Raw genomic sequence first — 22748 nt, 5'->3', positions numbered from 1 at the left:
TGGATTTCTCCGTGTTGCTTTTTCCCCAGGCCTCCACGCCCTTGTGTGTTTCTTTTGCTTAACGATTGCCACCTGAGCTAGCCTCTGTTGCCCATCTTCGTCCGTTTCAGAGGGTGGATTTCTCAGTGTTGCCTTTTCCCCAGCTCCCCACGCCCTTGTGTGTTTCTTTTGCTTAAAGATTGCCACCTGAAGCCAGCCTCTCTTGCCCATCTTCCTCAGTTTCAGAGGGTAGATATTTCAGGGTTGCTTTTTCCCCAGGTCTCCACGCCTTTGGGTTTTGTTTTTGCTTAACGAGTGCCACCTGAGCTAGCCTCTCTTGCCCATGTTCCTCAGTTTCAGAGGGTAGATATTTCAGGGTTGCTTTGTCCCCAGGGCTCCACGCCTTTGTGCTTTGTTTTTGCTTAAGGATTGCCACGTGAGGTAGCCTCTCTTGCCCATCTTCCTCAGTTTCAGAGGGTGGATTTCTCCGTGTTGCTTTTTCCCCAGGTCTCCACGCCCTTGTGTGTTTCTTTTGCTTAAAGATTGCCACCTGAGCTAGCCTCTGTTGCCCATCTTCGTCCGTTTCAGAGGGTGGATTTCTCAGTGTTGCCTTTTCGCCAGCTCCCCACGCCCTTGTGTGTTTCTTTTGCTTAAAGATTGTCACCTGAGCTAGGCACTGTTGCCCTGCTTCCTCAGTTTCAGAGGGTACCTTTTTCAGGGTTGCTTTTTGACCGGGTCTCCTCGCCATTGTATTTTTTTATTTTATTTTTTTTGCTTAAAGATTGCCACCTGAGCTAGCCTCTGTTGCGCTTCTTTCTCAGTTCTAGAGGGTAGATTTCTCCGTGTTGCTTTTTCCCCAGGTCTCCACGCACTTCCTTTTATTTTTCCTTAAAAATTGCCACCTGAGCTAGCCTCTGTTGTCCATCTTCGTCGGTTTCAGAGGGTAGATTTCTCACTGTTGCTTTTTTGCCAGGTCTGCACGCCCTTGTGTTTTTTTTCTGCTTAAAGGTTGCAACCTGAGCTAGCTTCTTTTGCCCATGTTCCTCAGTTTCAGAGGGTGGATTTCTCCGTGTTGCTTTTTCCCCAGGCCTCCACGCCCTTGTGTGTTTCTTTTGCTTAACGATTGCCACCTGAGCTAGCCTCTGTTGCCCATCTTCGTCCGTTTCAGAGGGTGGATTTCTCAGTGTTGCCTTTTCCCCAGCTCCCCACGCCCTTGTGTGTTTCTTTTGCTTAAAGATTGCCACCTGAAGCCAGCCTCTCTTGCCCATCTTCCTCAGTTTCAGAGGGTAGATATTTCAGGGTTGCTTTTTCCCCAGGTCTCCACGCCTTTGTGCTTTGTTTTTGCTTAACGAGTGCCACCTGAGCTAGCCTCTCTTGCCCATGTTCCTCAGTTTCAGAGGGTAGATATTTCAGGGTTGCTTTGTCCCCAGGGCTCCACGCCTTTGTGCTTTGTTTTTGCTTAAGGATTGCCACGTGAGGTAGCCTCTCTTGCCCATCTTCCTCAGTTTCAGAGGGTGGATTTCTCCGTGTTGCTTTTTCCCCAGGTCTCCACGCCCTTGTGTGTTTCTTTTGCTTAAAGATTGCCACCTGAGCTAGCCTCTGTTGCCCATCTTCGTCCGTTTCAGAGGGTGGATTTCTCAGTGTTGCCTTTTCGCCAGCTCCCCACGCCCTTGTGTGTTTCTTTTGCTTAAAGATTGTCACCTGAGCTAGGCACTGTTGCCCTGCTTCCTCAGTTTCAGAGGGTACCTTTTTCAGGGTTGCTTTTTGACCGGGTCTCCTCGCCATTGTATTTTTTTATCTTATTTTTTTTGCTTAAAGATTGCCACCTGAGCTAGCCTCTGTTGCGCTTCTTTCTCAGTTCTAGAGGGTAGATTTCTCCGTGTTGCTTTTTCCCCAGGTCTCCACGCACTTCCTTTTATTTTTCCTTAAAAATTGCCACCTGAGCTAGCCTCTGTTGTCCATCTTCGTCGGTTTCAGAGGGTAGATTTCTCACTGTTGCTTTTTTGCCAGGTCTGCACGCCCTTGTGTTTTTTTTCTGCTTAAAGGTTGCAACCTGAGCTAGCTTCTTTTGCCCATGTTCCTCAGTTTCAGAGGGTGGATTTCTCCGTGTTGCTTTTTCCCCAGGCCTCCACGCCCTTGTGTGTTTCTTTTGCTTAACGATTGCCACCTGAGCTAGCCTCTGTTGCCCATCTTCGTCCGTTTCAGAGGGTGGATTTCTCAGTGTTGCCTTTTCCCCAGCTCCCCACGCCCTTGTGTGTTTCTTTTGCTTAAAGATTGCCACCTGAAGCCAGCCTCTCTTGCCCATCTTCCTCAGTTTCAGAGGGTAGATATTTCAGGGTTGCTTTTTCCCCAGGTCTCCACGCCTTTGTGCTTTGTTTTTGCTTAACGAGTGCCACCTGAGCTAGCCTCTCTTGCCCATGTTCCTCAGTTTCAGAGGGTAGATATTTCAGGGTTGCTTTGTCCCCAGGGCTCCACGCCTTTGTGCTTTGTTTTTGCTTAAGGATTGCCACGTGAGGTAGCCTCTCTTGCCCATCTTCCTCAGTTTCAGAGGGTGGATTTCTCCGTGTTGCTTTTTCCCCAGGTCTCCACGCCCTTGTGTGTTTCTTTTGCTTAAAGATTGCCACCTGAGCTAGCCTCTGTTGCCCATCTTCGTCCGTTTCAGAGGGTGGATTTCTCAGTGTTGCCTTTTCGCCAGCTCCCCACGCCCTTGTGTGTTTCTTTTGCTTAAAGATTGTCACCTGAGCTAGGCACTGTTGCCCTGCTTCCTCAGTTTCAGAGGGTACCTTTTTCAGGGTTGCTTTTTGACCGGGTCTCCTCGCCATTGTATTTTTTTATTTTATTTTTTTTGCTTAAAGATTGCCACCTGAGCTAGCCTCTGTTGCGCTTCTTTCTCAGTTCTAGAGGGTAGATTTCTCCGTGTTGCTTTTTCCCCAGGTCTCCACGCACTTCCTTTTATTTTTCCTTAAAAATTGCCACCTGAGCTAGCCTCTGTTGTCCATCTTCGTCGGTTTCAGAGGGTAGATTTCTCACTGTTGCTTTTTTGCCAGGTCTGCACGCCCTTGTGTTTTTTTTCTGCTTAAAGGTTGCAACCTGAGCTAGCTTCTTTTGCCCATGTTCCTCAGTTTCAGAGGGTGGATTTCTCAGTGTTGCCTTTTCCCCAGCTCCCCACGCCCTTGTGTGTTTCTTTTGCTTAAAGATTGCCACCTGAAGCCAGCCTCTCTTGCCCATCTTCCTCAGTTTCAGAGGGTAGATATTTCAGGGTTGCTTTTTCCCCAGGTCTCCACGCCTTTGGGTTTTGTTTTTGTTTAACGAGTGCCACCTGAGCTAGCCTCTCTTGCCCATGTTCCTCAGTTTCAGAGGGTAGATATTTCAGGGTTGCTTTGTCCCCAGGGCTCCACGCCTTTGTGCTTTGTTTTTGCTTAAGGATTGCCACCTGAGGTAGCCTCTCTTGCCCATCTTCCTCAGTTTCAGAGGGTGGATTTCTCCGTGTTGCTTTTTCCCCAGGTCTCCACGCCCTTGTGTGTTTCTTTTGCTTAAAGATTGCCACCTGAGCTAGCCTCTGTTGCCCATCTTCGTCCGTTTCAGAGGGTGGATTTCTCAGTGTTGCCTTTTCGCCAGCTCCCCACGCCCTTGTGTGTTTCTTTTGCTTAAAGATTGTCACCTGAGCTAGGCACTGTTGCCCTGCTTCCTCAGTTTCAGAGGGTACCTTTTTCAGGGTTGCTTTTTGACCGGGTCTCCTCGCCATTGTATTTTTTTATCTTATTTTTTTTGCTTAAAGATTGCCACCTGAGCTAGCCTCTGTTGCGCTTCTTTCTCAGTTCTAGAGGGTAGATTTCTCCGTGTTGCTTTTTCCCCAGGTCTCCACGCACTTCCTTTTATTTTTCCTTAAAAATTGCCACCTGAGCTAGCCTCTGTTGTCCATCTTCGTCGGTTTCAGAGGGTAGATTTCTCACTGTTGCTTTTTTGCCAGGTCTGCACGCCCTTGTGTTTTTTTTCTGCTTAAAGGTTGCAACCTGAGCTAGCTTCTTTTGCCCATGTTCCTCAGTTTCAGAGGGTGGATTTCTCCGTGTTGCTTTTTCCCCAGGCCTCCACGCCCTTGTGTGTTTCTTTTGCTTAACGATTGCCACCTGAGCTAGCCTCTGTTGCCCATCTTCGTCCGTTTCAGAGGGTGGATTTCTCAGTGTTGCCTTTTCCCCAGCTCCCCACGCCCTTGTGTGTTTCTTTTGCTTAAAGATTGCCACCTGAAGCCAGCCTCTCTTGCCCATCTTCCTCAGTTTCAGAGGGTAGATATTTCAGGGTTGCTTTTTCCCCAGGTCTCCACGCCTTTGGGTTTTGTTTTTGCTTAACGAGTGCCACCTGAGCTAGCCTCTCTTGCCCATGTTCCTCAGTTTCAGAGGGTAGATATTTCAGGGTTGCTTTGTCCCCAGGGCTCCACGCCTTTGTGCTTTGTTTTTGCTTAAGGATTGCCACGTGAGGTAGCCTCTCTTGCCCATGTTCCTCAGTTTCAGAGGGTGGATTTCTCCGTGTTGCTTTTTCCCCAGGTCTCCACGCCCTTGTGTGTTTCTTTTGCTTAAAGATTGCCACCTGAGCTAGCCTCTGTTGCCCATCTTCGTCCGTTTCAGAGGGTGGATTTCTCAGTGTTGCCTTTTCGCCAGCTCCCCACGCCCTTGTGTGTTTCTTTTGCTTAAAGATTGTCACCTGAGCTAGGCACTGTTGCCCTGCTTCCTCAGTTTCAGAGGGTACCTTTTTCAGGGTTGCTTTTTGACCGGGTCTCCTCGCCATTGTATTTTTTTATCTTATTTTTTTTGCTTAAAGATTGCCACCTGAGCTAGCCTCTGTTGCGCTTCTTTCTCAGTTCTAGAGGGTAGATTTCTCCGTGTTGCTTTTTCCCCAGGTCTCCACGCACTTCCTTTTATTTTTCCTTAAAAATTGCCACCTGAGCTAGCCTCTGTTGTCCATCTTCGTCGGTTTCAGAGGGTAGATTTCTCACTGTTGCTTTTTTGCCAGGTCTGCACGCCCTTGTGTTTTTTTTCTGCTTAAAGGTTGCAACCTGAGCTAGCTTCTTTTGCCCATGTTCCTCAGTTTCAGAGGGTGGATTTCTCCGTGTTGCTTTTTCCCCAGGCCTCCACGCCCTTGTGTGTTTCTTTTGCTTAACGATTGCCACCTGAGCTAGCCTCTGTTGCCCATCTTCGTCCGTTTCAGAGGGTGGATTTCTCAGTGTTGCCTTTTCCCCAGCTCCCCACGCCCTTGTGTGTTTCTTTTGCTTAAAGATTGCCACCTGAAGCCAGCCTCTCTTGCCCATCTTCCTCAGTTTCAGAGGGTAGATATTTCAGGGTTGCTTTTTCCCCAGGTCTCCACGCCTTTGGGTTTTGTTTTTGCTTAACGAGTGCCACCTGAGCTAGCCTCTCTTGCCCATGTTCCTCAGTTTCAGAGGGTAGATATTTCAGGGTTGCTTTGTCCCCAGGGCTCCACGCCTTTGTGCTTTGTTTTTGCTTAAGGATTGCCACGTGAGGTAGCCTCTCTTGCCCATCTTCCTCAGTTTCAGAGGGTGGATTTCTCCGTGTTGCTTTTTCCCCAGGTCTCCACGCCCTTGTGTGTTTCTTTTGCTTAAAGATTGCCACCTGAGCTAGCCTCTGTTGCCCATCTTCGTCCGTTTCAGAGGGTGGATTTCTCAGTGTTGCCTTTTCGCCAGCTCCCCACGCCCTTGTGTGTTTCTTTTGCTTAAAGATTGTCACCTGAGCTAGGCACTGTTGCCCTGCTTCCTCAGTTTCAGAGGGTACCTTTTTCAGGGTTGCTTTTTGACCGGGTCTCCTCGCCATTGTATTTTTTTATCTTATTTTTTTTGCTTAAAGATTGCCACCTGAGCTAGCCTCTGTTGCGCTTCTTTCTCAGTTCTAGAGGGTAGATTTCTCCGTGTTGCTTTTTCCCCAGGTCTCCACGCACTTCCTTTTATTTTTCCTTAAAAATTGCCACCTGAGCTAGCCTCTGTTGTCCATCTTCGTCGGTTTCAGAGGGTAGATTTCTCACTGTTGCTTTTTTGCCAGGTCTGCACGCCCTTGTGTTTTTTTTCTGCTTAAAGGTTGCAACCTGAGCTAGCTTCTTTTGCCCATGTTCCTCAGTTTCAGAGGGTGGATTTCTCCGTGTTGCTTTTTCCCCAGGCCTCCACGCCCTTGTGTGTTTCTTTTGCTTAACGATTGCCACCTGAGCTAGCCTCTGTTGCCCATCTTCGTCCGTTTCAGAGGGTGGATTTCTCAGTGTTGCCTTTTCCCCAGCTCCCCACGCCCTTGTGTGTTTCTTTTGCTTAAAGATTGCCACCTGAAGCCAGCCTCTCTTGCCCATCTTCCTCAGTTTCAGAGGGTAGATATTTCAGGGTTGCTTTTTCCCCAGGTCTCCACGCCTTTGGGTTTTGTTTTTGCTTAACGAGTGCCACCTGAGCTAGCCTCTCTTGCCCATGTTCCTCAGTTTCAGAGGGTAGATATTTCAGGGTTGCTTTGTCCCCAGGGCTCCACGCCTTTGTGCTTTGTTTTTGCTTAAGGATTGCCACCTGAGGTAGCCTCTCTTGCCCATCTTCCTCAGTTTCAGAGGGTGGATTTCTCCGTGTTGCTTTTTCCCCAGGTCTCCACGCCCTTGTGTGTTTCTTTTGCTTAAAGATTGCCACCTGAAGCCAGCCTCTCTTGCCCATCTTCCTCAGTTTCAGAGGGTAGATATTTCAGGGTTGCTTTTTCCCCAGGTCTCCACGCCCTTGTGTGTTTCTTTTGCTTAAAGATTGTCACCTGAGCTAGGCACTGTTGCCCTGCTTCCTCAGTTTCAGAGGGTACCTTTTTCAGGGTTGCTTTTTGACCGGGTCTCCTCGCCATTGTATTTTTTTATCTTATTTTTTTTGCTTAAAGATTGCCACCTGAGCTAGCCTCTGTTGCGCTTCTTTCTCAGTTCTAGAGGGTAGATTTCTCCGTGTTGCTTTTTCCCCAGGTCTCCACGCACTTCCTTTTATTTTTCCTTAAAAATTGCCACCTGAGCTAGCCTCTGTTGTCCATCTTCGTCGGTTTCAGAGGGTAGATTTCTCACTGTTGCTTTTTTGCCAGGTCTGCACGCCCTTGTGTTTTTTTTCTGCTTAAAGGTTGCAACCTGAGCTAGCTTCTTTTGCCCATGTCCCTCAGTTTCAGAGGGTGGATTTCTCCGTGTTGCTTTTTCCCCAGGCCTCCACGCCCTTGTGTGTTTCTTTTGCTTAAAGATTGCCACCTGAAGCCAGCCTCTCTTGCCCATCTTCCTCAGTTTCAGAGGGTAGATATTTCAGGGTTGCTTTTTCCCCAGGTCTCCACGCCTTTGTGTTTTGTTTTTGCTTAACGATTGCCACCTGAGCTAGCCTCTCTTGCCCATGTTCCTCAGTTTCAGAGGGTAGATATTTCAGGGTTGCTTTGTCCCCAGGGCTCCACGCCTTTGTGCTTTGTTTTTGCTTAAGGATTGCCACCTGAGGTAGCCTCTCTTGCCCATCTTCCTCAGTTTCAGAGGGTGGATTTCTCCGTGTTGCTTTTTCCCCAGGTCTCCACGCCCTTGTGTGTTTCTTTTGCTTAAAGATTGCCACCTGAGCTAGCCTCTGTTGCCCATCTTCGTCCGTTTCAGAGGGTGGATTTCTCAGTGTTGCCTTTTCGCCAGCTCCCCACGCCCTTGTGTGTTTCTTTTGCTTAAAGATTGTCACCTGAGCTAGGCACTGTTGCCCTGCTTCCTCAGTTTCAGAGGGTACCTTTTTCAGGGTTGCTTTTTGACCGGGTCTCCTCGCCATTGTATTTTTTTATCTTATTTTTTTTGCTTAAAGATTGCCACCTGAGCTAGCCTCTGTTGCGCTTCTTTCTCAGTTCTAGAGGGTAGATTTCTCCGTGTTGCTTTTTCCCCAGGTCTCCACGCACTTCCTTTTATTTTTCCTTAAAAATTGCCACCTGAGCTAGCCTCTGTTGTCCATCTTCGTCGGTTTCAGAGGGTAGATTTCTCACTGTTGCTTTTTTGCCAGGTCTGCACGCCCTTGTGTTTTTTTTCTGCTTAAAGGTTGCAACCTGAGCTAGCTTCTTTTGCCCATGTCCCTCAGTTTCAGAGGGTGGATTTCTCCGTGTTGCTTTTTCCCCAGGTCTCCACGCCCTTGTGTGTTTCTTTTGCCTAAAGATTGCCACCTGAAGCCAGCCTCTCTTGCCCATCTTCCTCAGTTTCAGAGGGTAGATATTTCAGGGTTGCTTTTTCCCCAGGTCTCCACGCCCTTGTGTGTTTCTTTTGCTTAAAGATTGTCACCTGAGCTAGGCACTGTTGCCCTGCTTCCTCAGTTTCAGAGGGTACCTTTTTCAGGGTTGCTTTTTGACCGGGTCTCCTCGCCATTGTATTTTTTTATCTTATTTTTTTTGCTTAAAGATTGCCACCTGAGCTAGCCTCTGTTGCGCTTCTTTCTCAGTTCTAGAGGGTAGATTTCTCCGTGTTGCTTTTTCCCCAGGTCTCCACGCACTTCCTTTTATTTTTCCTTAAAAATTGCCACCTGAGCTAGCCTCTGTTGTCCATCTTCGTCGGTTTCAGAGGGTAGATTTCTCACTGTTGCTTTTTTGCCAGGTCTGCACGCCCTTGTGTTTTTTTTCTGCTTAAAGGTTGCAACCTGAGCTAGCTTCTTTTGCCCATGTCCCTCAGTTTCAGAGGGTGGATTTCTCCGTGTTGCTTTTTCCCCAGGCCTCCACGCCCTTGTGTGTTTCTTTTGCTTAAAGATTGCCACCTGAAGCCAGCCTCTCTTGCCCATCTTCCTCAGTTTCAGAGGGTAGATATTTCAGGGTTGCTTTTTCCCCAGGTCTCCACGCCTTTGTGTTTTGTTTTTGCTTAACGAGTGCCACCTGAGCTAGCCTCTCTTGCCCATGTTCCTCAGTTTCAGAGGGTAGATATTTCAGGGTTGCTTTGTCCCCAGGGCTCCACGCCTTTGTGCTTTGTTTTTGCTTAAGGATTGCCACCTGAGGTAGCCTCTCTTGCCCATCTTCCTCAGTTTCAGAGGGTGGATTTCTCCGTGTTGCTTTTTCCCCAGGTCTCCACGCCCTTGTGTGTTTCTTTTGCTTAAAGATTGCCACCTGAGCTAGCCTCTGTTGCCCATCTTCGTCCGTTTCAGAGGGTGGATTTCTCAGTGTTGCCTTTTCGCCAGCTCCCCACGCCCTTGTGTGTTTCTTTTGCTTAAAGATTGTCACCTGAGCTAGGCACTGTTGCCCTGCTTCCTCAGTTTCAGAGGGTACCTTTTTCAGGGTTGCTTTTTGACCGGGTCTCCTCGCCATTGTATTTTTTTATCTTATTTTTTTTGCTTAAAGATTGCCACCTGAGCTAGCCTCTGTTGCGCTTCTTTCTCAGTTCTAGAGGGTAGATTTCTCCGTGTTGCTTTTTCCCCAGGTCTCCACGCACTTCCTTTTATTTTTCCTTAAAAATTGCCACCTGAGCTAGCCTCTGTTGTCCATCTTCGTCGGTTTCAGAGGGTAGATTTCTCACTGTTGCTTTTTTGCCAGGTCTGCACGCCCTTGTGTTTTTTTTCTGCTTAAAGGTTGCAACCTGAGCTAGCTTCTTTTGCCCATGTCCCTCAGTTTCAGAGGGTGGATTTCTCCGTGTTGCTTTTTCCCCAGGCCTCCACGCCCTTGTGTGTTTCTTTTGCTTAAAGATTGCCACCTGAAGCCAGCCTCTCTTGCCCATCTTCCTCAGTTTCAGAGGGTAGATATTTCAGGGTTGCTTTTTCCCCAGGTCTCCACGCCTTTGTGTTTTGTTTTTGCTTAACGATTGCCACCTGAGCTAGCCTCTCTTGCCCATGTTCCTCAGTTTTAGAGGGTAGATATTTCAGGGTTGCTTTGTCCCCAGGGCTCCACGCCTTTGTGCTTTGTTTTTGCTTAAGGATTGCCACCTGAGGTAGCCTCTCTTGCCCATCTTCCTCAGTTTCAGAGGGTGGATTTCTCCGTGTTGCTTTTTCCCCAGGTCTCCACGCCCTTGTGTGTTTCTTTTGCTTAAAGATTGCCACCTGAGCTAGCCTCTGTTGCCCATCTTCGTCCGTTTCAGAGGGTGGATTTCTCAGTGTTGCCTTTTCGCCAGCTCCCCACGCCCTTGTGTGTTTCTTTTGCTTAAAGATTGTCACCTGAGCTAGGCACTGTTGCCCTGCTTCCTCAGTTTCAGAGGGTACCTTTTTCAGGGTTGCTTTTTGACCGGGTCTCCTCGCCATTGTATTTTTTTATCTTATTTTTTTTGCTTAAAGATTGCCACCTGAGCTAGCCTCTGTTGCGCTTCTTTCTCAGTTCTAGAGGGTAGATTTCTCCGTGTTGCTTTTTCCCCAGGTCTCCACGCACTTCCTTTTATTTTTCCTTAAAAATTGCCACCTGAGCTAGCCTCTGTTGTCCATCTTCGTCGGTTTCAGAGGGTAGATTTCTCACTGTTGCTTTTTTGCCAGGTCTGCACGCCCTTGTGTTTTTTTTCTGCTTAAAGGTTGCAACCTGAGCTAGCTTCTTTTGCCCATGTTCCTCAGTTTCAGAGGGTGGATTTCTCCGTGTTGCTTTTTCCCCAGGCCTCCACGCCCTTGTGTGTTTCTTTTGCTTAACGATTGCCACCTGAGCTAGCCTCTGTTGCCCATCTTCGTCCGTTTCAGAGGGTGGATTTCTCAGTGTTGCCTTTTCCCCAGCTCCCCACGCCCTTGTGTGTTTCTTTTGCTTAAAGATTGCCACCTGAAGCCAGCCTCTCTTGCCCATCTTCCTCAGTTTCAGAGGGTAGATATTTCAGGGTTGCTTTTTCCCCAGGTCTCCACGCCTTTGGGTTTTGTTTTTGCTTAACGAGTGCCACCTGAGCTAGCCTCTCTTGCCCATGTTCCTCAGTTTCAGAGGGTAGATATTTCAGGGTTGCTTTGTCCCCAGGGCTCCACGCCTTTGTGCTTTGTTTTTGCTTAAGGATTGCCACCTGAGGTAGCCTCTCTTGCCCATCTTCCTCAGTTTCAGAGGGTGGATTTCTCCGTGTTGCTTTTTCCCCAGGTCTCCACGCCCTTGTGTGTTTCTTTTGCTTAAAGATTGCCACCTGAAGCCAGCCTCTCTTGCCCATCTTCCTCAGTTTCAGAGGGTAGATATTTCAGGGTTGCTTTTTCCCCAGGTCTCCACGCCCTTGTGTGTTTCTTTTGCTTAAAGATTGTCACCTGAGCTAGGCACTGTTGCCCTGCTTCCTCAGTTTCAGAGGGTACCTTTTTCAGGGTTGCTTTTTGACCGGGTCTCCTCGCCATTGTATTTTTTTATCTTATTTTTTTTGCTTAAAGATTGCCACCTGAGCTAGCCTCTGTTGCGCTTCTTTCTCAGTTCTAGAGGGTAGATTTCTCCGTGTTGCTTTTTCCCCAGGTCTCCACGCACTTCCTTTTATTTTTCCTTAAAAATTGCCACCTGAGCTAGCCTCTGTTGTCCATCTTCGTCGGTTTCAGAGGGTAGATTTCTCACTGTTGCTTTTTTGCCAGGTCTGCACGCCCTTGTGTTTTTTTTCTGCTTAAAGGTTGCAACCTGAGCTAGCTTCTTTTGCCCATGTCCCTCAGTTTCAGAGGGTGGATTTCTCCGTGTTGCTTTTTCCCCAGGCCTCCACGCCCTTGTGTGTTTCTTTTGCTTAAAGATTGCCACCTGAAGCCAGCCTCTCTTGCCCATCTTCCTCAGTTTCAGAGGGTAGATATTTCAGGGTTGCTTTTTCCCCAGGTCTCCACGCCTTTGTGTTTTGTTTTTGCTTAACGATTGCCACCTGAGCTAGCCTCTCTTGCCCATGTTCCTCAGTTTCAGAGGGTAGATATTTCAGGGTTGCTTTGTCCCCAGGGCTCCACGCCTTTGTGCTTTGTTTTTGCTTAAGGATTGCCACCTGAGGTAGCCTCTCTTGCCCATCTTCCTCAGTTTCAGAGGGTGGATTTCTCCGTGTTGCTTTTTCCCCAGGTCTCCACGCCCTTGTGTGTTTCTTTTGCTTAAAGATTGCCACCTGAGCTAGCCTCTGTTGCCCATCTTCGTCCGTTTCAGAGGGTGGATTTCTCAGTGTTGCCTTTTCGCCAGCTCCCCACGCCCTTGTGTGTTTCTTTTGCTTAAAGATTGTCACCTGAGCTAGGCACTGTTGCCCTGCTTCCTCAGTTTCAGAGGGTACCTTTTTCAGGGTTGCGTTTTGACCGGGTCTCCTCGCCATTGTATTTTTTTATCTTATTTTTTTTGCTTAAAGATTGCCACCTGAGCTAGCCTCTGTTGCGCTTCTTTCTCAGTTCTAGAGGGTAGATTTCTCCGTGTTGCTTTTTCCCCAGGTCTCCACGCACTTCCTTTTATTTTTCCTTAAAAATTGCCACCTGAGCTAGCCTCTGTTGTCCATCTTCGTCGGTTTCAGAGGGTAGATTTCTCACTGTTGCTTTTTTGCCAGGTCTGCACGCCCTTGTGTTTTTTTTCTGCTTAAAGGTTGCAACCTGAGCTAGCTTCTTTTGCCCATGTCCCTCAGTTTCAGAGGGTGGATTTCTCCGTGTTGCTTTTTCCCCAGGTCTCCACGCCCTTGTGTGTTTCTTTTGCCTAAAGATTGCCACCTGAAGCCAGCCTCTCTTGCCCATCTTCCTCAGTTTCAGAGGGTAGATATTTCAGGGTTGCTTTTTCCCCAGGTCTCCACGCCCTTGTGTGTTTCTTTTGCTTAAAGATTGTCACCTGAGCTAGGCACTGTTGCCCTGCTTCCTCAGTTTCAGAGGGTACCTTTTTCAGGGTTGCTTTTTGACCGGGTCTCCTCGCCATTGTATTTTTTTATCTTATTTTTTTTGCTTAAAGATTGCCACCTGAGCTAGCCTCTGTTGCGCTTCTTTCTCAGTTCTAGAGGGTAGATTTCTCCGTGTTGCTTTTTCCCCAGGTCTCCACGCACTTCCTTTTATTTTTCCTTAAAAATTGCCACCTGAGCTAGCCTCTGTTGTCCATCTTCGTCGGTTTCAGAGGGTAGATTTCTCACTGTTGCTTTTTTGCCAGGTCTGCACGCCCTTGTGTTTTTTTTCTGCTTAAAGGTTGCAACCTGAGCTAGCTTCTTTTGCCCATGTCCCTCAGTTTCAGAGGGTGGATTTCTCCGTGTTGCTTTTTCCCCAGGCCTCCACGCCCTTGTGTGTTTCTTTTGCTTAAAGATTGCCACCTGAAGCCAGCCTCTCTTGCCCATCTTCCTCAGTTTCAGAGGGTAGATATTTCAGGGTTGCTTTTTCCCCAGGTCTCCACGCCTTTGTGTTTTGTTTTTGCTTAAAGATTGCCACCTGAGCTAGCCTCTCTTGCCCATGTTCCTCAGTTTCAGAGGGTAGATATTTCAGGGTTGCTTTGTCCCCAGGGCTCCACGCCTTTGTGCTTTGTTTTTGCTTAAGGATTGCCACCTGAGGTAGCCTCTCTTGCCCATCTTCCTCAGTTTCAGAGGGTGGATTTCTCCGTGTTGCTTTTTCCCCAGGTCTCCACGCCCTTGTGTGTTTCTTTTGCTTAAAGATTGCCACCTGAGCTAGCCTCTGTTGCCCATCTTCGTCCGTTTCAGAGGGTGGATTTCTCAGTGTTGCCTTTTCGCCAGCTCCCCACGCCCTTGTGTGTTTCTTTTGCTTAAAGATTGTCACCTGAGCTAGGCACTGTTGCCCTGCTTCCTCAGTTTCAGAGGGTACCTTTTTCAGGGTTGCTTTTTCACCGGGTCTCCTCGCCATTGTATTTTTTTATCTTATTTTTTTTGCTTAAAGATTGCCACCTGAGCTAGCCTCTGTTGCGCTTCTTTCTCAGTTCTAGAGGGTAGATTTCTCCGTGTTGCTTTTTCCCCAGGTCTCCACGCACTTCCTTTTATTTTTCCTTAAAAATTGCCACCTGAGCTAGCCTCTGTTGTCCATCTTCGTCGGTTTCAGAGGGTAGATTTCTCACTGTTGCTTTTTTGCCAGGTCTGCACGCCCTTGTGTTTTTTTTCTGCTTAAAGGTTGCAACCTGAGCTAGCTTCTTTTGCCCATGTCCCTCAGTTTCAGAGGGTGGATTTCTCCGTGTTGCTTTTTCCCCAGGCCTCCACGCCCTTGTGTGTTTCTTTTGCTTAAAGATTGCCACCTGAAGCCAGCCTCTCTTGCCCATCTTCCTCAGTTTCAGAGGGTAGATATTTCAGGGTTGCTTTTTCCCCAGGTCTCCACGCCTTTGTGTTTTGTTTTTGCTTAACGAGTGCCACCTGAGCTAGCCTCTCTTGCCCATGTTCCTCAGTTTCAGAGGGTAGATATTTCAGGGTTGCTTTGTCCCCAGGGCTCCACGCCTTTGTGCTTTGTTTTTGCTTAAGGATTGCCACCTGAGGTAGCCTCTCTTGCCCATCTTCCTCAGTTTCAGAGGGTGGATTTCTCCGTGTTGCTTTTTCCCCAGGTCTCCACGCCCTTGTGTGTTTCTTTTGCTTAAAGATTGCCACCTGAGCTAGCCTCTGTTGCCCATCTTCGTCCGTTTCAGAGGGTGGATTTCTCAGTGTTGCCTTTTCGCCAGCTCCCCACGCCCTTGTGTGTTTCTTTTGCTTAAAGATTGTCACCTGAGCTAGGCACTGTTGCCCTGCTTCCTCAGTTTCAGAGGGTACCTTTTTCAGGGTTGCTTTTTGACCGGGTCTCCTCGCCATTGTATTTTTTTATCTTATTTTTTTTGCTTAAAGATTGCCACCTGAGCTAGCCTCTGTTGCGCTTCTTTCTCAGTTCTAGAGGGTAGATTTCTCCGTGTTGCTTTTTCCCCAGGTCTCCACGCACTTCCTTTTATTTTTCCTTAAAAATTGCCACCTGAGCTAGCCTCTGTTGTCCATCTTCGTCGGTTTCAGAGGGTAGATTTCTCACTGTTGCTTTTTTGCCAGGTCTGCACGCCCTTGTGTTTTTTTTCTGCTTAAAGGTTGCAACCTGAGCTAGCTTCTTTTGCCCATGTCCCTCAGTTTCAGAGGGTGGATTTCTCCGTGTTGCTTTTTCCCCAGGCCTCCACGCCCTTGTGTGTTTCTTTTGCTTAAAGATTGCCACCTGAAGCCAGCCTCTCTTGCCCATCTTCCTCAGTTTCAGAGGGTAGATATTTCAGGGTTGCTTTTTCCCCAGGTCTCCACGCCTTTGTGTTTTGTTTTTGCTTAACGATTGCCACCTGAGCTAGCCTCTCTTGCCCATGTTCCTCAGTTTTAGAGGGTAGATATTTCAGGGTTGCTTTGTCCCCAGGGCTCCACGCCTTTGTGCTTTGTTTTTGCTTAAGGATTGCCACCTGAGCTAGCCTCTCTTGCCCATCTTCCTCAGTTTCAGAGGGTGGATTTCTCCGTGTTGCTTTTTCCCCAGGTCTCCACGCCCTTGTGTGTTTCTTTTGCTTAAAGATTGCCACCTGAGCTAGCCTCTGTTGCCCATCTTCGTCCGTTTCAGAGGGTGGATTTCTCAGTGTTGCCTTTTCGCCAGCTCCCCACGCCCTTGTGTGTTTCTTTTGCTTAAAGATTGTCACCTGAGCTAGGCACTGTTGCCCTGCTTCCTCAGTTTCAGAGGGTACCTTTTTCAGGGTTGCTTTTTGACCGGGTCTCCTCGCCATTGTATTTTTTTATCTTATTTTTTTTGCTTAAAGATTGCCACCTGAGCTAGCCTCTGTTGCGCTTCTTTCTCAGTTCTAGAGGGTAGATTTCTCCGTGTTGCTTTTTCCCCAGGTCTCCACGCACTTCCTTTTATTTTTCCTTAAAAATTGCCACCTGAGCTAGCCTCTGTTGTCCATCTTCGTCGGTTTCAGAGGGTAGATTTCTCACTGTTGCTTTTTTGCCAGGTCTGCACGCCCTTGTGTTTTTTTTCTGCTTAAAGGTTGCAACCTGAGCTAGCTTCTTTTGCCCATGTCCCTAAGTTTCAGAGGGTGGATTTCTCCGTGTTGCTTTTTCCCCAGGCCTCCACGCCCTTGTGTGTTTCTTTTGCTTAACGATTGCCACCTGAGCTAGCCTCTGTTGCCCATCTTCGTCCGTTTCAGAGGGTGGATTTCTCAGTGTTGCCTTTTCCCCAGCTCCCCACGCCCTTGTGTGTTTCTTTTGCTTAAAGATTGCCACCTGAAGCCAGCCTCTCTTGCCCATCTTCCTCAGTTTCAGAGGGTAGATATTTCAGGGTTGCTTTGTCCCCAGGGCTCCACGCCTTTGTGCTTTGTTTTTGCTTAAGGATTGCCACCTGAGCTAGCCTCTGTTGCCCATCTTCGTCCGTTTCAGAGGGTGGATTTCTCAGTGTTGCCTTTTCCCCAGCTCCCCACGCCCTTGTGTGTTTCTTTTGCTTAAAGATTGCCACCTGAAGCCAGCCTCTCTTGCCCATCTTCCTCAGTTTCAGAGGGTAGATATTTCAGGGTTGCTTTTTCCCCAGGTCTCCACGCCTTTGGGTTTTGTTTTTGCTTAACGATTGCCACCTGAGCTAGCCTCTCTTGCCCATCTTCCTGAGTTTCAGAGGGTCGATATCTCCGTGTTGCTGTTTCCCCAGGTCTCCACGCCCTTGTGTGTTTCTTTTGCTTAAGGATTGCCACCTGAAGCCAGCCTCTCTTGCCCATCTTCCTCAGTTTCAGAGGGTAGATATTTCAGGGTTGCTTTTTCCCCAGGTCTCCACGCCTTTGTGTTTTGTTTTTGCTTAACGAGTGCCACCTGAGCTAGCCTCTCTTGCCCATGTTCCTCAGTTTCAGAGGGTAGATATTTCAGGGTTGCTTTGTCCCCAGGGCTCCACGCCTTTGTGCTTTGTTTTTGCTTAAGGATTGCCACCTGAGGTAGCCTCTCTTGCCCATCTTCCTCAGTTTCAGAGGGTGGATTTCTCCGTGTTGCTTTTTCCCCAGGTCTCCACGCCCTTGTGTGTTTCTTTTGCTTAAAGATTGCCACCTGAGCTAGCCTCTGTTGCCCATCTTCGTCCGTTTCAGAGGGTGGATTTCTCAGTGTTGCCTTTTCCCCAGCTCCCCACGCCCTTGTGTGTTTCTTTTGCTTAAAGATTGCCACCTGAAGCCAGCCTCTCTTGCCCATCTTCCTCAGTTTCAGAGGGTAGATATTTCAGGGTTGCTTTTTCCCCAGGTCTCCACGCCTTTGGGTTTTGTTTTTGCTTAACGATTGCCACCTGAGCTAGCCTCTCTTGCCCATCTTCCTGAGTTTCAGAGGGTCGATATCTCCGTGTTGCTGTTTCCCCAGGTCTCCACGCCCTTGTGTGTTTCTTTTGCTTAAGGATTGCCACCTGAAGCCAGCCTCTCTTGCCCATCTTCCTCAGTTTCAGAGGGTAGATATTTCAGGGTTGCTTTTTCCCCAGGTCTCCACGCCTTTGTGTTTTGTTTTTGCTTAACGAGTGCCACCTGAGCTAGCCTCTCTTGCCCATGTTCCTCAGTTTCAGAGGGTAGATATTTCAGGGTTGCTTTGTCCCCAGGGCTCCACGCCTTTGTGCTTTGTTTTTGCTTAAGGATTGCCACCTGAGGTAGCCTCTCTTGCCCATCTTCCTCAGTTTCAGAGGGTGGATTTCTCCGTGTTGCTTTTTCCCCAGGTCTCCACGCCCTTGTGTGTTTCTTTTGCTTAAAGATTGCCACCTGAGCTAGCCTCTGTTGCCCATCTTCGTCCGTTTCAGAGGGTGGATTTCTCAGTGTTGCCTTTTCGCCAGCTCCCCACGCCCTTGTGTGTTTCTTTTGCTTAAAGATTGTCACCTGAGCTAGGCACTGTTGCCCTGCTTCCTCAGTTTCAGAGGGTACCTTTTTCAGGGTTGCTTTTTCACCGGGTCTCCTCGCCATTGTATTTTTTTATCTTATTTTTTTTGCTTAAAGATTGCCACCTGAGCTAGCCTCTGTTGCGCTTCTTTCTCAGTTCTAGAGGGTAGATTTCTCCGTGTTGCTTTTTCCCCAGGTCTCCACGCACTTCCTTTTATTTTTCCTTAAAAATTGCCACCTGAGCTAGCCTCTGTTGTCCATCTTCGTCGGTTTCAGAGGGTAGATTTCTCACTGTTGCTTTTTTGCCAGGTCTGCACGCCCTTGTGTTTTTTTTCTGCTTAAAGGTTGCAACCTGAGCTAGCTTCTTTTGCCCATGTCCCTCAGTTTCAGAGGGTGGATTTCTCCGTGTTGCTTTTTCCCCAGGCCTCCACGCCCTTGTGTGTTTCTTTTGCTTAAAGATTGCCACCTGAAGCCAGCCTCTCTTGCCCATCTTCCTCAGTTTCAGAGGGTAGATATTTCAGGGTTGCTTTTTCCCCAGGTCTCCACGCCTTTGTGTTTTGTTTTTGCTTAACGAGTGCCACCTGAGCTAGCCTCTCTTGCCCATGTTCCTCAGTTTCAGAGGGTAGATATTTCAGGGTTGCTTTGTCCCCAGGGCTCCACGCCTTTGTGCTTTGTTTTTGCTTAAGGATTGCCACCTGAGGTAGCCTCTCTTGCCCATCTTCCTCAGTTTCAGAGGGTGGATTTCTCCGTGTTGCTTTTTCCCCAGGTCTCCACGCCCTTGTGTGTTTCTTTTGCTTAAAGATTGCCACCTGAGCTAGCCTCTGTTGCCCATCTTCGTCCGTTTCAGAGGGTGGATTTCTCAGTGTTGCCTTTTCGCCAGCTCCCCACGCCCTTGTGTGTTTCTTTTGCTTAAAGATTGTCACCTGAGCTAGGCACTGTTGCCCTGCTTCCTCAGTTTCAGAGGGTACCTTTTTCAGGGTTGCTTTTTGACCGGGTCTCCTCGCCATTGTATTTTTTTATCTTATTTTTTTTGCTTAAAGATTGCCACCTGAGCTAGCCTCTGTTGCGCTTCTTTCTCAGTTCTAGAGGGTAGATTTCTCCGTGTTGCTTTTTCCCCAGGTCTCCACGCACTTCCTTTTATTTTTCCTTAAAAATTGCCACCTGAGCTAGCCTCTGTTGTCCATCTTCGTCGGTTTCAGAGGGTAGATTTCTCACTGTTGCTTTTTTGCCAGGTCTGCACGCCCTTGTGTTTTTTTTCTGCTTAAAGGTTGCAACCTGAGCTAGCTTCTTTTGCCCATGTCCCTCAGTTTCAGAGGGTGGATTTCTCCGTGTTGCTTTTTCCCCAGGCCTCCACGCCCTTGTGTGTTTCTTTTGCTTAAAGATTGCCACCTGAAGCCAGCCTCTCTTGCCCATCTTCCTCAGTTTCAGAGGGTAGATATTTCAGGGTTGCTTTTTCCCCAGGTCTCCACGCCTTTGTGTTTTGTTTTTGCTTAACGATTGCCACCTGAGCTAGCCTCTCTTGCCCATGTTCCTCAGTTTTAGAGGGTAGATATTTCAGGGTTGCTTTGTCCCCAGGGCTCCACGCCTTTGTGCTTTGTTTTTGCTTAAGGATTGCCACCTGAGCTAGCCTCTCTTGCCCATCTTCCTCAGTTTCAGAGGGTGGATTTCTCCGTGTTGCTTTTTCCCCAGGTCTCCACGCCCTTGTGTGTTTCTTTTGCTTAAAGATTGCCACCTGAGCTAGCCTCTGTTGCCCATCTTCGTCCGTTTCAGAGGGTGGATTTCTCAGTGTTGCCTTTTCGCCAGCTCCCCACGCCCTTGTGTGTTTCTTTTGCTTAAAGATTGTCACCTGAGCTAGGCACTGTTGCCCTGCTTCCTCAGTTTCAGAGGGTACCTTTTTCAGGGTTGCTTTTTGACCGGGTCTCCTCGCCATTGTATTTTTTTATCTTATTTTTTTTGCTTAAAGATTGCCACCTGAGCTAGCCTCTGTTGCGCTTCTTTCTCAGTTCTAGAGGGTAGATTTCTCCGTGTTGCTTTTTCCCCAGGTCTCCACGCACTTCCTTTTATTTTTCCTTAAAAATTGCCACCTGAGCTAGCCTCTGTTGTCCATCTTCGTCGGTTTCAGAGGGTAGATTTCTCACTGTTGCTTTTTTGCCAGGTCTGCACGCCCTTGTGTTTTTTTTCTGCTTAAAGGTTGCAACCTGAGCTAGCTTCTTTAGCCCATGTCCCTAAGTTTCAGAGGGTGGATTTCTCCGTGTTGCTTTTTCCCCAGGCCTCCACGCCCTTGTGTGTTTCTTTTGCTTAACGATTGCCACCTGAGCTAGCCTCTGTTGCCCATCTTCGTCCGTTTCAGAGGGTGGATTTCTCAGTGTTGCCTTTTCCCCAGCTCCCCACGCCCTTGTGTGTTTCTTTTGCTTAAAGATTGCCACCTGAAGCCAGCCTCTCTTGCCCATCTTCCTCAGTTTCAGAGGGTAGATATTTCAGGGTTGCTTTGTCCCCAGGGCTCCACGCCTTTGTGCTTTGTTTTTGCTTAAGGATTGCCACCTGAGCTAGCCTCTGTTGCCCATCTTCGTCCGTTTCAGAGGGTGGATTTCTCAGTGTTGCCTTTTCCCCAGCTCCCCACGCCCTTGTGTGTTTCTTTTGCTTAAAGATTGCCACCTGAAGCCAGCCTCTCTTGCCCATCTTCCTCAGTTTCAGAGGGTAGATATTTCAGGGTTGCTTTTTCCCCAGGTCTCCACGCCTTTGGGTTTTGTTTTTGCTTAACGATTGCCACCTGAGCTAGCCTCTCTTGCCCATCTTCCTGAGTTTCAGAGGGTCGATATCTCCGTGTTGCTGTTTCCCCAGGTCTCCACGCCCTTGTGTGTTTCTTTTGCTTAAGGATTGCCACCTGAAGCCAGCCTCTCTTGCCCATCTTCCTCAGTTTCAGAGGGTAGATATTTCAGGGTTGCTTTTTCCCCAGGTCTCCACGCCTTTGTGTTTTGTTTTTGCTTAACGAGTGCCACCTGAGCTAGCCTCTCTTGCCCATGTTCCTCAGTTTCAGAGGGTAGATATTTCAGGGTTGCTTTGTCCCCAGAGCTCCACGCCTTTGTGCTTTGTTTTTGCTTAAGGATTGCCACCTGAGCTAGCCTCTCTTGCCCATCTTCCTCAGTTTCAGAGGGTGGATTTCTCCGTGTTGCTTTTTCCCCAGGTCTCCACGCCCTTGTGTGTTTCTTTTGCTTAAAGATTGCCACCTGAGCTAGCCTCTGTTGCCCATCTTCGTCCGTTTCAGAGGGTGGATTTCTCAGTGTTGCCTTTTCGCCAGCTCCCCACGCCCTTCTGTGTTTCTTTTGCTTAAAGATTGCCACCTGAATCCAGCCTCTCTTGCCCATCTTCCTCAGTTTCAGAGGGTAGATATTTCAGGGTTGCTTTTTCCCCAGGTCTCCACGCCTTTGGGTTTTGTTTTTGCTTAACGATTGCCACCTGAGCTAGCCTCTCTTGCCCATCTTCCTGAGTTTCAGAGGGTCGATATCTCCGTGTTGCTGTTTCCTCAGGTCTCCACGCCCTTGTGTGTTTCTTTTGCTTAACGTTTGCCACCTGAAGCCAGCCTCTCTTGCCCATCTTCCTCAGTTTCAGAGGGTGGATTTCTCCGTGTTGCTTTTTCCCCAGGTCTCCACGCCCTTGTGTGTTTCTTTTGCTTAAAGATTGCCACCTGAGCTAGCCTCTGTTGCCCATCTTCGTCCGTTTCAGAGGGTGGATTTCTCAGTGTTGCCTTTTCCCCAGCTCCCCACGCCCTTGTGTGTTTCTTTTGCTTAAAGATTGCCACCTGAAGCCAGCCTCTCTTGCCCATCTTCCTCAGTTTCAGAGGGTAGATATTTCAGGGTTGCTTTGTCCCCAGGGCTCCACGCCTTTGTGCTTTGTTTTTGCTTAAGGATTGCCACCTGAGCTAGCCTCTGTTGCCCATCTTCGTCCGTTTCAGAGGGTGGATTTCTCAGTGTTGCCTTTTCCCCAGCTCCCCACGCCCTTGTGTGTTTCTTTTGCTTAAAGATTGCCACCTGAAGCCAGCCTCTCTTGCCCATCTTCCTCAGTTTCAGAGGGTAGATATTTCAGGGTTGCTTTGTCCCCAGGTCTCCACGCCTTTGGGTTTTGTTTTTGCTTAACGATTGCCACCTGAGCTAGCCTCTCTTGCCCATCTTCCTGAGTTTCAGAGGGTCGATATCTCCGTGTTGCTGTTTCCCCAGGTCTCCACGCCCTTGTGTGTTTCTTTTGCTTAAGGATTGCCACCTGAAGCCAGCCTCTCTTGCCCATCTTCCTCAGTTTCAGAGGGTAGATATTTCAGGGTTGCTTTTTCCCCAGGTCTCCACGCCTTTGTGTTTTGTTTTTGCTTAACGAGTGCCACCTGAGCTAGCCTCTCTTGCCCATGTTCCTCAGTTTCAGAGGGTAGATATTTCAGGGTTGCTTTGTCCCCAGAGCTCCACGCCTTTGTGCTTTGTTTTTGCTTAAGGATTGCCACCTGAGCTAGCCTCTCTTGCCCATCTTCCTCAGTTTCAGAGGGTGGATTTCTCCGTGTTGCTTTTTCCCCAGGTCTCCACGCCCTTGTGTGTTTCTTTTGCTTAAAGATTGCCACCTGAGCTAGCCTCTGTTGCCCATCTTCGTCCGTTTCAGAGGGTGGATTTCTCAGTGTTGCCTTTTCGCCAGCTCCCCACGCCCTTGTGTGTTTCTTTTGCTTAAAGATTGTCACCTGAGCTAGGCACTGTTGCCCTGCTTCCTCAGTTTCAGAGGGTACCTTTTTCAGGGTTGCTTTTTGACCGGGTCTCCTCGCCATTGTATTTTTTTATTTTATTTTTTTTGCTTAAAGATTGCCACCTGAGCTAGCCTCTGTTGCGCTTCTTTCTCAGTTCTAGAGGGTAGATTTCTCCGTGTTGCTTTTTCCCCAGGTCTCCACGCACTTCCTTTTATTTTTCCTTAAAAATTGCCACCTGAGCTAGCCTCTGTTGTCCATCTTCGTCGGTTTCAGAGGGTAGATTTCTCACTGTTGCTTTTTTGCCAGGTCTGCACGCCCTTGTGTTTTTTTTCTGCTTAAAGGTTGCAACCTGAGCTAGCTTCTTTTGCCCATGTTCCTCAGTTTCAGAGGGTGGATTTCTCAGTGTTGCCTTTTCGCCAGCTCCCCACGCCCTTGTG

This window comes from Equus asinus, unplaced genomic scaffold, assembly GCF_041296235.1.
Source record: "Equus asinus isolate D_3611 breed Donkey unplaced genomic scaffold, EquAss-T2T_v2 contig_195, whole genome shotgun sequence".
NCBI lineage: Eukaryota > Metazoa > Chordata > Mammalia > Perissodactyla > Equidae > Equus > Equus asinus.
This window is presented reverse-complemented; position numbering follows the sequence as displayed.